The sequence below is a fragment of the Emys orbicularis genome, chromosome 1 (genome assembly GCF_028017835.1).
Source record: "Emys orbicularis isolate rEmyOrb1 chromosome 1, rEmyOrb1.hap1, whole genome shotgun sequence".
Lineage (NCBI taxonomy): Eukaryota > Metazoa > Chordata > Testudines > Emydidae > Emys > Emys orbicularis.
The window spans coordinates 279,712,569-279,728,399 of record NC_088683.1 but is presented as its reverse complement, the minus strand read 5'-3'; positions in this window follow the sequence as shown (position 1 = coordinate 279,728,399).

Here is a 15,831-nt window from a genome sequence, read left to right as displayed (position 1 = left end):
TTTATTCAGCTGTATAACGGTGTCTAATAGATGTGGGCTTATACAGTAAATCCATGCATGATGTATGAAATTTTAGAATTATTCAAACAGTGAATTTTGCTCCTTATTATTATGTATTCTCCGGTGTTTTGTTGTTATTTCTGAATACTCAGAAAAAAAGTTTTGTGCTTTTATTATAATTATTTTTATTCTTCAATACTTGTTATTAGTTATAGCATTTATAGTGCAGCCTACAACATTGCTGTTGTCTTCTGTGATATAGTGTCAACTGGCACTCACAGAAACAAACATCCATAATGCATTAAAGATTAGTGTTACTGAATACTACTTATATACCCTCAAGGGGACAAGCTTTCATAGTGATTGAAACAGCTCCTGTAACCATATCTATATACAGTGTGTGCAGCTCTTGAAAAGTGCCATTGGTATGACAGTCATATTTTATGACATATGATAATGAGATATATATGCTATGCTATTCTGACTGTCTTATGTTGGCTATCACAGGCTTTTAGCAGTGTACATTGTAAAACCCATTTATAGAAAATAATGATGGCATTATTCCAAAAACATCAACAATGTATCTAAACTTTTAACATCTATGATATTTCAGTTACTTGCTACTTCATAATATCTGCAGTTTTAAATAGCATGGCCTGTATTGTGCAGGAGGTCAGACTAGAGCATAAGAATGTTCACTTCTGGTTTTAAAAATCCATGAAATAGTACACACTGGTCTTCCCACCTCTGACCCCTATCCCATTTAAGATAAAATCACTAAAAATGTTATCTATACACAGAGTTAAATGTATAGTGATCTGGCCTGCTGTGCATTAAGTCATCATGCGGACCCTGCTATCGTGCACTGAAGCTGTAGGTCAGTGCACACTGTGGAACGTTTATTGCATGGTAGCAGGGTCCGCATGGACAGTTACTGTGCAGCAGGCTAGTGCACTGCAGATTTACACCCCCATTTGCTGCACACTAACTGACTGTGAAGACAAGCCTTTAGTTTGAAAATGAACAGAGAAGCAAATGGGAGTATGAGACTTTTTTCCCATTCATTTGCATAAAAGTATCAGTATTTTTTTTAGTCATATAAAATCCAAAATGTAGTCTTGGGGTAGGTGAGTAACTATACTCCAAATCAGGATATTTCAATGCTCATATCCATCTAAAAGTATGTGGGTGTGGTTTAGGATTTAGAGAAGCAAACTGGAAATCAGGAGTTCTGGCTTCTATTCCCAGATCTGGGCAAAATGCATCTCAAAGGTGTATAATAAATCAATATAAATATATACAAATCCCAGTAACTATTCTCTCCTTCATAGAGCACCATCAAGCAAATTAAAAAATATCTGGGTTCCAGAGCTTATTTACACCTCATGCTGATTCAATACTTTAATATATGCAGATTCACATTTCAAATTTAATGTTTGTTTTCCTCTGTCTGGATGCAACTGCCCCAGTGGCTACTAAAGTAACATTCAGTTTCTGTGCTCTTTAGGAGATTGTTGGAGCCAGATAATTATAGCATCTTATGGATGCAGTTGATCCCCAATCTCCCTCTTTCAATGATCAAGCCAAAGTTGCTCATTGCTCTTCCTTACTTGGAAAGTTTTACTCAGTCTCAAAGGAGGTGGAGGTCACCAACCAATGGGATCCAAGAGGAAGCAGATCAAACAAGGAAGTCAGGAATTCTTTTAGTTAGCATAGACCTTCTAATGTAGCACTCAAGAGTCAGAATGTATATGCTAGTGTAAGTAAGTGTGTGTGTGTGTGTGTGTGTGTGTGTGTGTGTGTGTGTGTGTGTGTGTGTGTGTGTGTGTGTGTGTGAGATGCTCATTTCACACAGAACTAGATGGGATGCCAGAGCTATGTTCTTCAGTGCCTGGCTCTTTAAAGTTAGGAACTATGTTAAAAGGTCAAAAGGACACAGCTCTGGTGAGCAAGGTGTTATGAGTTTGGTGGCCCTAGAAAACACTCTAGCCTTGAGTTTTGGTAAGATCTCTGTTTGTGTGTTTACTTCTTGCAAACATTTCAATAAAATGCTCCCATTTGAAACAGGATTCTAGATTCTTTTCTCCACCTCCCCACACAGCATAGAAAACCCTCTTTTCCCCTTGCAGTTGCGGACACCTGATGGATCAGGATGCTTTGGAGATTATTTGGAATTATTAAGAACTGAATATAATGTATATGTACTGTGGCATCCATATATCCTCTAGATCAGTGGGGTGCAACCTGCAGCCCGCGGGTTCTATGCAGCCCGTCAGAGTAATCTGCTGGTGGGCCACGAGACAGTTTGTTTACAAATGGCCACTGGAAACTGTGGGCAGCCGTGCCTGTGGATGGTCAATGTAAACAAGCTGTCTTGCGGCCCATCAGTGGATTTCCCTGACAGGCCGCATGCGCCCATGAGCCACAGGTTGCCCACCACTGTTCTAGATACTAGAACACCAAAATACCACCTACAGCTGGGTAATAGCCTATATACACATATTATATGCATCTGTATCCTGTCTCTCACTGCACTGATAGCAAGGCACAGTAATTTAATTCCAAATTAGCAAAAACTGGAAGGAAAATGATTTTGTTTGACCATCCTGTAGAGAAGCACATTTGTGGTTAGGTGTTTACTTTATTTTCATTACATCAAACTACTTTATGTGTGCTGAAAGCTTGAAATGTCAATGTTGACTTTGCGACTCTTTCACCTCCCCTACTCAATGCCATCAGACAAGACTCTATAACCTCCAAAATACAAAATACAAAATATAATGAAGATGGGGAAAATCCAGAAAGAAATCTTTGAGTGCCTAGACCAACATCTGTAAAACATACAGCTTGCACAATTATGGGTGACATAAGAAAAAAAAAACACAGGTAGATCTTATTTTAAAACCCAGATATGACACAATACCTTGTTTCAAATGGTATTGACTGTTCTTTCCCCATTTGAAAGCAAGCTATCTGCCAGAAAATTCTGGTTTTAGTTATGTATACTACTATATTTTTAAAGAGCATGTATGTGAGAATACAGCTGAGTTCTGAACTCGCCTATCTCAATGTAGCTTTCATTCATCAAATTGTATAGCCATCTGGAACTTGCAAGCTTTTTATAGGGGTTTTTTTGTGTGTTTTTAAAATCTAGGTTTATTCCAAAATTAACTAGAAAACACTTGTATTGGTACAGATGTGTTTCTTAATCGGAAAGAATATAACTATGTCTTTGATGTTATGTAGATGAAGAAAAAGACCATCACAAGCTGCAGTTGTAAAAGGATTTCACCTATTGATATATTAAAAAAACTGAATTCTTTGTGGATTCAGTTCTGTCACCATATCTCAAATCCACCTTAAGCTTTCAAAATAGGGTTTAGATGGGACTTAGGTGGTGGATGCAGGTGGGTCGCTGGCCCTATATATAGGGGAAAATTTCTCTCAACCTGAATAAGGGTAGCAGAATCTTGTCGTGTATTTGCAGGAAATTCAAATAAATTTTACTTTGTTAATTTAATAATAATTTAAAAAAAACTATTCTAGTCATAAATATGGCTCTGAGATTCCCCCCCGGAAATAGTGTTGTGGAGGAATGTTCCCTATTCATGCTGGGATTTCATCCTAATATCTTTTTATTAATTCTGGGCATGAGTACATCAATAAAATGTTATGATTACATCTGGTCAAAAATTGGAATTTGCTCCCATATTTTGTTTCAACATTTTAGTTCAAAACAAAATGTTTCAAAATAATTATTTTACATAGAACTGTTGCGGTGCCTCGTAGGAGTTGTAGTTTGGGTGCCTTGTGCTCCCATTCTTCTCTATAAACCAAGCCTCACAACTAGACTATATCCTCCATGATGCACCACAGCTATTTGACTCTTATGATGTATAGCAACGATTCAACCAGAGGTGACACCATGGTGCATCATAGGATGTGTAGCTTATCCAAGGAGTTCAGCTGTGAGAGGAAAATGGAGGCATGAGGCACCACAGCAGCATAGGAAGACAGAGATTAATGTTGAACTGAATCAACACATTTCAATGTGGTTCTAGAAATCAAAATATTTTGATTCAGCACAACCTGACCCACAATAAAATGTTCTGTTTATATTTTTGGAGTGGGAAACTAAAATAAATAAAGTAAAGTAAAATTGTACTTTTCCCATAGAAAAATTAGATTTTCTGGGAACAGCATTTTCCATTGAAAAAACAAGTTGATGGCAAATTCCCAGCCAGCTCAAGCTAAGGGTATGCCTACACTGGAGCTGGAGGTGTAATTTCCAGTTTGGGTAGATATACTGTGATGGTCTGTACCCTATATTCATCCCTTTTTCAAGACTGTGATAAATTTTGTAAAACTATGCCTTGTAAGCTATCATTTGAAACCTCATGGTTTGCTGATCATTATTGTCCAGGTAAAATATGTCTGGCAACACTTTATGTAAAGTTATAAGATTCTACTCTATGATGTTACTAAGACATAGTCTAAATCTGGAAAAACAGCCCCAAACCAGTTCCTCAAAGACAAAAGGCAAACCGATGCATCAGCCAGGTGTCAACAAAATCAGATGGACTATCCCCTGGCTAAGAGGCCATTCTTTGGCAGGAAAAAGGGTGTGAGTGAGAAATTTACATCTTGGCAAAGACATAGCTGGAGGTTCCCATCTCCCCAGCCATTCTGTCTCCTGAACCCCATCTGGAGATGATTCTCAAAGAAGAAGAAAAGGACAAAAATGAGGACCAGAGGCCCCAAATCATCTCTCCCTTCATTTCTACTCACAGCATCAACAACACTTGAAGGACAAGAACATTAATACTGAACTGGGGGAGGGATACTGGTTGAAAGGATCTCAGGCAGCTAGACAGCTAAAGCATGTGGTGCCAGAAACATTTGCTTTGAATTCCCTTAGGCCTGGTCTACACTGGAGGGCGGAGGGGGGGAGATCGATCTAAGTTACGCAACTTCAGCTACATGAATATCGTAGCTGAAGTCGACGTACTTAGCTCTATTTACTGTGGTGTCTTCACTGTGATAGGTCGACTGCTGATGCTCCCCCATCGATTCCACTTCCGCTTCTTGCGCCGCTGGAGTACCGGAGTCAACGGGAGAGTCCTCGGTGGTCGAGTTATCATGTCTAGACTAGGCACGATAAATCGACCCCCGCTGGATCGATCGCTGCCCGTCGATCCAGCAGGTAATGTAGACATGTCCTTAGCTGTTAAGTAAGGCTTTAGATGTGTTTTACCTTTTATTTACTTTGTAACCAATTCTGACTTTTATGCCTCATTACCTTAATTATTCACTTAAAATCTATAGTTAATAAACTTGTTTTATTGTTTTATCAAACCAGTGTGTGTTTGGATTGAAGTGTTTGGAAAACTCCAATGGGGATAAAAACGTTTGTGCATATCATTTTCTATTAATGAAATGATGGACTTTATATGAGTTTGTATTCTCCAGAAGCATGCTGGGCATTAGAAGACACACTTATCTGGAGGGAAGTCTGGAACTAGAAATTTGCTGGTGTTGTTCTGTAATGTAATACATGGGTGGGTGCTGGCTGGTTATATGACTCATACAGTATAGCTGGGGGTGATTTACCTGCTGGAGGCTGTGAGAGCAGGTCAGGTGTGGTAGCTCTCATAGTGAAGCTGTGTAAAAATCACCCAAGGTTGGATAATTGAGAGGACACAGCTATCCATCAGTCCAGATTGTACCCTGGGGAATGTCACATACCTATGCTCGCTATGATTTATCTAATGTGCTAAAAACAGCAGATAGCTGTGCCAGGACAAGCTAGCCCAGAAAACAATCCCATCTGAAACCCTGGATACATACTCAGGGTGGCTAGCCCATCCCAATTCCTGTGCAGCAATGGCTACACTGCTATTTTTACTGCACTAGCTCAATCAGAGCTGGTGTGGGTATGTCTGCTGGAGCTGGAAATTGCCACCTTCAGGTCCAGTGTAGACATACCTTTAAGAGTTAGATACTATATAGAAATAATCGTAGCTACTCCCTACATATCACATGGATAGTAGCCTGTTTGTGCACTACTTTTGGCCTAGCTAATACAACAGTGGGTTCTCCATATATTGGCATTCTTACACCCTTAGCCAACCTCATTCTTTAAAAAAATGCCACAGCATTCAAACAGTGCAACTCTGTCTCAGTTACTTTAGTCAGTTACTGTAGAACACAGTGCCCTCTGTAACAGGAAACATGGTCATGTTACTGCTGGATAAGATGTGGGATAGCTCAGTGGTTTGAGCATTGGCCTGCTAAACCCAGGGTTGTGAGCTCAGTCCTTGAGGGGGCCATTTAGGGAACTGGGTAAAAATCTGTCTGGGGATTGGTCCTGCTTTGAGCAGGGGGTTGGACTAGATGACTCCGGAGGTCCCTTCCAACCCTGATATTCTATGATTCTATTAATAAAACATGACTACTCCACAGGCTACAGTACAAAACTGTGTTACTTATTCAGGCCATAGCCTACAATCTATTTTACCTCCAAACCATATATAATTGTTTCTGCTGATTTTTAGGGCCCTTATTTGGACCAGATTCTCTGTTCTGGTCCATCTCCTTTCCATTGTTCTGTCCCTGTTTATGGGGAGTTTGCAGCAGGTATAGAATTAGCAGAGTTTACTCTGTGCCCTCCTCTCCTGCAATTTTCAACCCAGAGGGAATATCCTGCACTGGGGAGATATTACATCCTAAGATATCCAAATGTATGATTGGGCCCTAAATGTATTTCTTTTTCTTGGAAGTGACTATACAGCAATCACTTCATTTCATCAACCCTTATTAATTGCTATTCATATGGTCTAATATTTCTTTGATGCAGGGAATCAGAAAGGAAATGTGGGGCTGGGGGAATGCTATCTATGTTTAAATATATACACAAAGCAAGAGTCAAAAATCACAGCATTTTATTTAACTACCTTCCCCTCTCCTCCCACACCATGCTGCTTACTTCTTACCCTTCCAACCCACCTCTAAGCATCGGAGCATCAGGTATGCAATATTTTTTTTTGCTTACTCTGCTAGGTGAAGTGTAGTATATTTAATACAATTACAAGCAATGAGAAGTTTGATTGAGATTAGGCCCTCAAGTTGTATACACAAAATACATGAACTTTCAAGATTTTTGTTAATAAGTGTTGTTTTTTTGTGGGTTGTTTTTTTTTTGGTTGGGGGGGGGGGATTGTTGCTAAATTGAGTTTTCTGTTGTGGGATAGCCTCCATGTTTGTTTGTTTTTCTACAAAACCTACAAAATAATGCTAATATATGGATTCATCTTTCATGGTATTGAATATTTGTTTGCTCTGTGCTTATCTAATTTCATAAACATCATAAACTTTAAGTATAATGATGGCAAGAATTTGTATGTTTTGTTAATAGCAAATTAAAAAGTCATTTTCTGCAAATCATGAAAAAAAGCAAAATGAAATAGTGTTATCTGAATGTTAATATGAGGAACATAATGGCTTTCTCACTAAGGGAAAAAGTGCAAAGAGTAGTCACTATGACAAGAAGCTCAATTACAAACACGACTAACCTAGTAATGATACTATGATGAAGACAGGATGTCCTTAGATCAAGATATTGATATTTTTTAACAACAGTATATGTATTCTCACAAAGAAACCACATGCAAACAATAAAAACATGACAGTGAACATAAAAATGGGAAGTTAACAGGGATGGAAAAGAAATGGCAAATTAAAATGTTGCATATTTATGACTCATAAATCAGCAGCACTTTGAAATAGTTCAAAACATTTTAATAAAAATGAGACATGTGTCAGGGACAGCAAAGAAATGCCCCATTAAATCAATACTAACCCAACAAGATGGGTTATTCAAAGTAAAAACCTATGTTAATGCAACATTAATTTAAACACCCAGAAACTAAGAAATTAAAAATGTTAAAGTTTCTACAGGTAAGTTAATGTACCTACACTGCACATGTTGAAGTATACATTTTAAAACATATAATTAACAGCACATGTAATGCAATATGCCATACCAAACAAAACAATTCTACAGTGTGCATGCACAAGGATGCTGAATTAACTGGAGTATTAGAATATACTTCACTTGTTTGAAAAAATCATCAGTGCAAAGTCTGTTAAAGCTGAGATTTTAAATGTACAAATTTACAATATTTTTTTCTTTATTGTAAATAAACAGTGACACGTGTCAGGTCATTAGCTTCAAACGATGAACACATTTTCAAAGTTAGGCACATGCAACTGTGCATACTTTTTTCTGTGTCTAACACATACAAAGATATATCTGATGGGAGTATGAACATACAGCTATTTGTGTGCACACCTGTCCATTTTGCACGCATATAGCACATTAGATAGCTAAACCTGATTAACATGTACACACAGAGATGTGTAAGTGTATATGTGCAATTCTGTTCATTTACCTTTGAACATCTGGCCCTTAATGTAGCCTATGGTATAACTTGACCTGATAAAGATATTAAATTATGTGTACATTGATGTTGGGAGATGGGGTTAATGAGTTAAACTAGTTTGTTTGAGCACCTTTTCTCCTAGTCCAGTCAAAGCCTAAACACACAGGCTACCATATCTGAACGCATGTCCTTCTTAGCCTAGATTGCCCATTAAACTACACAGCCAGCTAACACCCTGAAATGTTTAAGCACCCTGGTGGGCAGGGCACATCCCTCGGCCCGCGCCGCTTTCCGCAGCCCCCATTGGCCTGGAGCGGCGAACTGCGGCCAGTGGGAGCCGCGATCGGCCGAACCTGCGGACGCGGCAGGTAAACAAACTGACCCGTCCCATCAGGGTGCTTATCCTGGTGAGCTGCATGCCAGAGGTTGCCGACCCCGCCTTAAACAAAACAAAACAATAGAGTGGTACTGGAAGTGCAATATGGCAGAGAATGGAAGAGTAAGAGCTAGAACATACTGTTCCTAATAGCTCTACAGTGGAAGTAAGGAGAACTGGAAAAACAAACTTAAGGTGAAACATTCCAGCTGAATAGCATATAAAGAGAGTGTGTACACACACACACACACACACACACACACACACACACACACACACACACACACACACACACACACACACTAACAGTGCAATGGCATCAGTCACATTCAATAAATAAAGCAAACTCCCAGAAAGTATAGAGAAACGTGGAAGACTGAAAATGAAAATAAGACAGTAACACTATTACAAAGGGGTGGTAAAATTTAGTGGTAAATTGGGGAGGGGAAAGCCAAATATTTGGAATAAAGGAAATACAAAGACAAAAGTGCTTCAGCTCACAATGACAGTTTTGATGTAACCAGTGAGAAGTGTTTTTTGACAGATGACTCTAAAGTAGTGGAAGAGGCCTTCCTTTGAGATGCTATTATATAACTTGATTGACCCACATGACTGATGTAGAAGCACACAAACTACAATAGGAGCTGTGTATGCTTTAATGTATAGAGATTTTAGACCTCTGCAATTTAGGTACTGCCTTGGCCCGTGCAGGTATCACACATAGAATAGAATATTAGGGTAGGAAGAGACCTCAGGAGGTCATCTAGTCCAATCCCCTGCTCAAAGCAGGACCAACACCAACTAAATCATCCCAGCCAGGGCTTTGTCAAGCCGGGCCTTAAAAACCTCTAAGGATGGAGATTCCACCAGCTCCCTAGGTAACCCATTCCAGTGCTTCACCATGCTCCTAGGGAAATAGTGTTTCCTAATATCCAACCTAGACCTCCCCTACTGCAACTTGAGATCATTGCTTCTTTTCTGAGATCTGCCCCCACTGAGAACAGCCTAGCTCCATCCTCTTTGGACCCCCCCTCCCCTTTCAGGTAGTTGAAGGATGCTATCAAATTCCCCTCACTCTTCTCTTCTGCAGACTAAACAACCCCAGTTCCCTCAGCCTCTCCTCGTAAGTCATGTGCCCCAGCCCCCTAATCATTTCCGTTGCCCTCCACTGGACTCTCTCAAATTTGTCCACATCCCTTCTGTAGTGGGGGGGACCAAAACTGGACACAATACTCCAGATGTGGCCTCACCAGTGCCGAATAGATGGGAATAATCACTTCCCTCTATCTGCTGGCAATGCTCCTACTAATACATCACAATATGCTCTTGGCCTTTTTGGCAACAAGGGCACACTGCTGACTCATATCCAGCTTCTCGTCCACTGTAATCCCCAGTTCCTTTTCTGCAGAACAGCTGCTTAGCCAGTCGGTCCCCAGCCTGTAGCAGTTCATGGGATTCTTCCTTCCTAAGTGCAGGATTCTGCACTTATCCTTGTTGAACCTCATCAGCTTTATTTTGGTCCAATCCTCCAACTCAGCCATCTCATGGTCACTGCTGCCGAGGTTGCCACCCACTTCTACTTCCCCTACCAATTCTTCCCTGTTTGTAAGCAGCAGGTCAAGAGGAGCATGGCCCCTAGTTGGTTTCTCCAGCACTTGTACCAGGAAGTTGTCCCCGACACTCTCCTAAATCTTCCTGGATTGTCTGTGCATTGCTGTATTGCTCTCCCAGCAGATGTCAGGGTGATTGATGTCCCCCATTAGAACCAGGGTCTGTGATCTGGAAACTTCAGTTAGTTGTCCAAAGAAAGTCTTGTCTACCTCATCCTTCTGATCCAGCGGTCTATAGCACATGCCCACCACAACATCACCCTTGTTGCTCTCTCCTCTAAACTCAACACAAAAACGCTCAAGAGGCTTTTCTCCAGTTTCATACTGGATCTCTGAGCAATCATACTGCTCTCTTACATATAATGCAACTCCTCCACCTTTCCTCCCATACCTGTCCTTCCTGAACAGTTTATACCCATCCATGACAGTGCTCCAGTCATGTGAACTGCCCCACAAATTTTCTGTTGTTCCAATCACATCATAGTTCCTTGATTGTGCCAGGACTTCCAATTCTTCCTGTTTGTTTCCCAGGCTTCTTGCGTTCCTGTACATGCACCTAAGATAAGTAGCCAATTGCCCTACTTTCTCAATATGAATCAGGAGGCTTCCTGTCTTGTACCCTCCTCCTTGTGTTTCCTCCCCGTATCCTACTTCCCCACTTACCTCTGGGCTTAGGTCCCCATCCCCCGGCGAACCTAGTTTAAAGCCCTCTTCACTAGGTTAGCAAGCCTGCCTGGGAAGATGCTCTTCCCTATCTTCATTAGGTGGATCCCATCTCTTCCTAGCAATCTTTCTTCCCAGAACAACATCCTATGGTCAAAGAATCGAAAGTCCTCTCTCCGACACCACCTGCGTAACCACGCATTCACCTCCACAATTTGACGGTCCCTACCTTTTCCTTCAACAGGGAGGATGGACGAGAACACGACTTGCACCACAAACGCCTTTATCCTGCTTCCCCGAGCTACGTAGTCTGCAATGATCCACTTAAGGTCATTCTTGGCAGTATCAATGATGCCAACGTGGAGAAGAAGGAAGGGGTAGCTGTCCGAGGACTTGATCAGTCTCGGCAGACACTCCGTCACATCCTGGATTCTAGCGCCAGGTAAGCAGCGCACTTCTTGAGTTTCCCGGTCTGGTTAGGAGGGAATCCCCGACCACCACCACCAGCCACCTTCTCTTGGGAGTGGTGGTCATGGAATCCCCACATACTGCTGCACCACTTCTGGGGTTGCAATGTATCAGTATACTACTCTGTGCATGTGCCAGGCAGGGCCTCTTGATGTGCAAGTAGACAGAGGTTCGTGAGTCCACCTCCTTATGCAGGACTGTAGGGGTTGTGCTTGGGTGATGTACCGAGATGCTGGGGAGGGAAGGGCCTGTTGCTATCCACTACTGCAATTGTATATGTATTAATTTACTAGTTAGCAAGCTAATGGGGATGCCATCTCCTTTTCTTCTCAGCAAGCAGCATCATTAACCAATCACTGCAAAGACTCAAATGCCCTCAGGCAAAACGAGAGCTCCATCATTTCCTCTATCAGAGGGGTAGCCGTGTTAGTCTGAATCTGTAAAAAGCAACAGAGGGTCCTGTGGCACCTTTAAGACTAACAGAAGTATTGGGAGCATAAGCATAAGCTTTCGTGGGTAAGAACCTCACTTCTTCAGATGCATATCATTTCCTCTGACTATTATGATGCTTCCATAATATTAGTGAGTTCCTCTAACACTTATCTTGCAGTTACATCAGCAAAATAGGCAGGGTCACTGCTACTTAATCTGGGTCAAATGCCATACAGACAACATACTTTGTTTAATGTCTTATTCTGTATGGCATTTGAGCAACCTTTAGGTGGGTGAGCATTTGTCATTAGTCCCATTGAAGAAAAGTATTTGTGTAGGACCAAGAGTGTTTTTTAGCTCAGAGTTTGATGGAGGCAGACTAAGTAAACATGAAGAATGAAAAACAATTAAATGGTGAAGTTTAGCAAAATGTTTTGTTCTGTGTGTTTGGGGGGAGGAAGGAGGTTGTAATCATTCCTTTTAGATCTGTGTTTAAATATTTGATGCTCTTCTGTGAAGAGAACTAAGATTTACAGGCCTTCTAGAAGAAACGTGTCTGACAGAGGGATTAGGAGGTAGGGTGGCACATGAAAGTGGATGAAAGGCATGAATTGATGGTGGAAGTTGGTCATGCAGTCGGGATAGATTAAAAGGAGCAAGTAGGGAGCAGAGGTAAGAAAATAGATAAGTTTAATTTGAGAGAAATATTTTTATTTCCCCATTATGAGTGAAAGCCTGGGAGCCGGAGAACTGCTTTCACAAACAGAACATATCACAAGCTCCTTGGAAATATCTTATTTTTCAAGCATTTACTGCTTTAAATATTTTAGGAATATTATCCTGCTGAGCTTGCAGTCTTAGAGAACACATTAGATAGGTGGGTGAATTTGCTTTGCAGGTATGTTTCCCAAGGTTCATCCATATATAAGATTAATACATCCCACTGTTGTAGCCTTTAATGTGTAGTAAAAACCCGTAGTTCTAGTCAAGTATTACACTCTCTTGATTTTTGTATTTAAATCCTAAATTGATAGTCATTATAATTACCTTAATTTAGGATTCCGACACTGTAAAACTGTTACTTACCCGTTCTGTAACTGTTCATCTTCAAGATGTGGAAACAGATGTGTATTCTACTCAGGTGTAGTCATGCTGAATACACTGAAGTCAGAGACTCCCCGCCTCCCCCCGCCCCATCAGCACCTGTCAGGGTGGCACACCTATCCTAATCTTCCTTGTGGGCCCTCACCCCTGAGATTATATAAGGGAAGTGCTGTCCTGACAGCCTCTGTTCTTTCACACCAGAACAAGTGGCTTCAGACTCCAGTGAAGAACAGAACAGGTTAGTAGCTCCTTTTTTCTTCAAGCACTTGCAGGTGTGTATTCCACTCAAATGACTCCCAAATAGTACAGTTTGGAGGTGAATTCAGAGTGTAGTCAAACAATGATTGCAACATCACATTGCCAACATTAACATCTGACCACATAGTATAAATGAATGAAATCACTGATGACTAGGGATATGTCTGCACAGCAACATAAGTGCAGGCTTGAGTCTAACCCCCCTCGCGTCTACACACCAATTGTGTTAATCTAGGGCTCAGACCTAGGGTCCCAGAACCCAACAGGACTGGATGGTCTGAGACCACGTTAAGCTGGGACCTAGGGTTTGAGACCTATTGATTTCTTGTTAGCACGTGGCACCTGGCTTGACTTTGGAATGCATCTGGAGGACTTCACGGACCTGAGCTCCTCTGGATGACTTCTTTATTCCTCCCCATGCCAACAATCTGTAGTGCAATCTTTTGAACTCTAGTGAAAATGGAAGCCACACCTCCCTTTGCAAATGGCAACAGCTCAGATCAGTATTAACCCAATATCCACTGAACACTCCTCTGCAAGCATACTATCAGAGCCTGCAGGATTTTCAATGGAAATTGATCAAAAGAAGCTTTTTGCAAAGAGATCTGCTTCCTGGTCAGAAAAGCACAGCTAAATTTTTGGTGAATCTGCGGTGTGAGACTGGTAAAACTTTGGACTTCAACAAAAGCAGAAGGAATGACCATACATACCAGCAGAGACCTTTTAAAAAGCTGGTAGCTCTCGAGAATTTCCAGACCGGTGATCAGTACAGGAAACTAAGAGGCTAAAGAGCAAATACAGGAAGACCCAGGGTAAGAATTGCACCTCGGGCAACTCACCAGCAATATCCCCATTTTATGATCACTTTGACTGGGTCCTGGGCACTGTGCCCAGCACAGAGCCTACTGTGCTTCATGATGACCTGATGAGCCAGGATTGAACACTGCTGACCTCTGAATACACATCTGCACCCTGGGGACTGCTCCCAGCCAAGATTGTGAAGTGACTATTGTAATGATACCAGTCCCACAGCAGGCTGTGGATCAGGTTGAACAGGAAAATCTCAGTCCCTGCTCAGAGGAGCTATTTCAGCCCCCTCCAGCACCCAAGAAACAGCCTAGGGCCAAGTCTGCTGAGAATGCAGAAGAGAGAAGCTGCCCCAGAGCCTGGTAAGTGCATGATTCAAATTAAGTTTACTATCACAGTAATGGGAGGAATTTCTGGTTAAGTGACAAGGCAAAACTGGTAAATCCCAGCTAACAGCATTTGGCCAATAATGGCATTTTTTTTTTTTTTTTTACAGCATCTAGGTGTGTTTCCCTACCCCACATCATCTGAAGTTAAAAATAATGAATTTACATTTCAAACTTTAGAATACAGCTGTAACGGTTATTTTATCAGTTAAGACAAAGAATTTTGCTATGGGTGTTCTTGTTTTCCTTTGAGTAGTTGGGAATTTGCCACCCTGCAATCATTCCTCCTGTGTCTAGGCAGCTGCCAGTAAACAGCAAATGTAGTGTGAGTTTGGGAAACTGTTCTGTTTCCAAATGTAGTCCATTTTAATTAGAGGTAATCCATGTAGAGATGGATGAAAGCTGCAGATTTCAGAGTTTTGCATGCAGCAGTAACAGGGTAAACTGTGTGTGCTAACACTGCATCATGTTAATTCAATCATGGATTAGGATCCAATCCTGGCTGCTGATAGCTGCAAACTTCTCCTGAGGCAGGAACTCCAGATTGTCATATCATGGGGAAGAACATATTTTCCAGACCCCCTGTATAGCAGACTATTCCACTCCACTCATGAATGTGCTGTTTGGTCACTATTTGTTGAAATACTTCTGCTGCATATGCTACAGGTTTCCCTCCAGTCACTTGGAATAACAGCTCTCTCTGACAATAGGACACCACAAGAAATGTTATGTCTTCCAAAACATGAATGGCCTGAACTGAGAGAGAGCGAGAGAGAGACTTTTTTTTTTGTGAGGGCTCACTAAAACACCCCATCCCCTGCCTGCTATTGCAATTTGTTAGGACATTTTTTTGAAGCAGAGTAAAGGTTTTTAATTTAAACTTACCATTGCCTTTGCACTTCTGCAACTATGAATAATAAGGCGGTGTGAAGAGGGAGTGAAAGGACTGGAGCATCCCCTTCACAATATGTGTAGGTTCATTTTAAAACTGTTTTATGTCCTTTACATTCCACAGTTGTTAATTCTGAGGTCCTCCTCAAAGCTGCTTTAAACAACAACTCTTTGTTTCTTGTCCTATTTTAGGACCCTCAACCTACACTACCTGCTGTTCTTCAGGAACTCCATCCTTGGCCCAATGTGCCCTCCAGGACCATTCCAAAAGGAAGTGTTTCTGTTAAGAACTCATAGCCGATGCTCTAAAGAGGGCAGACCAGCAGGTGCAGTACTAGAAGAAGAGGAAGAAGACGACAGGAAAAATAGTATGCTAACAGGCAGAGGCTCGCCAT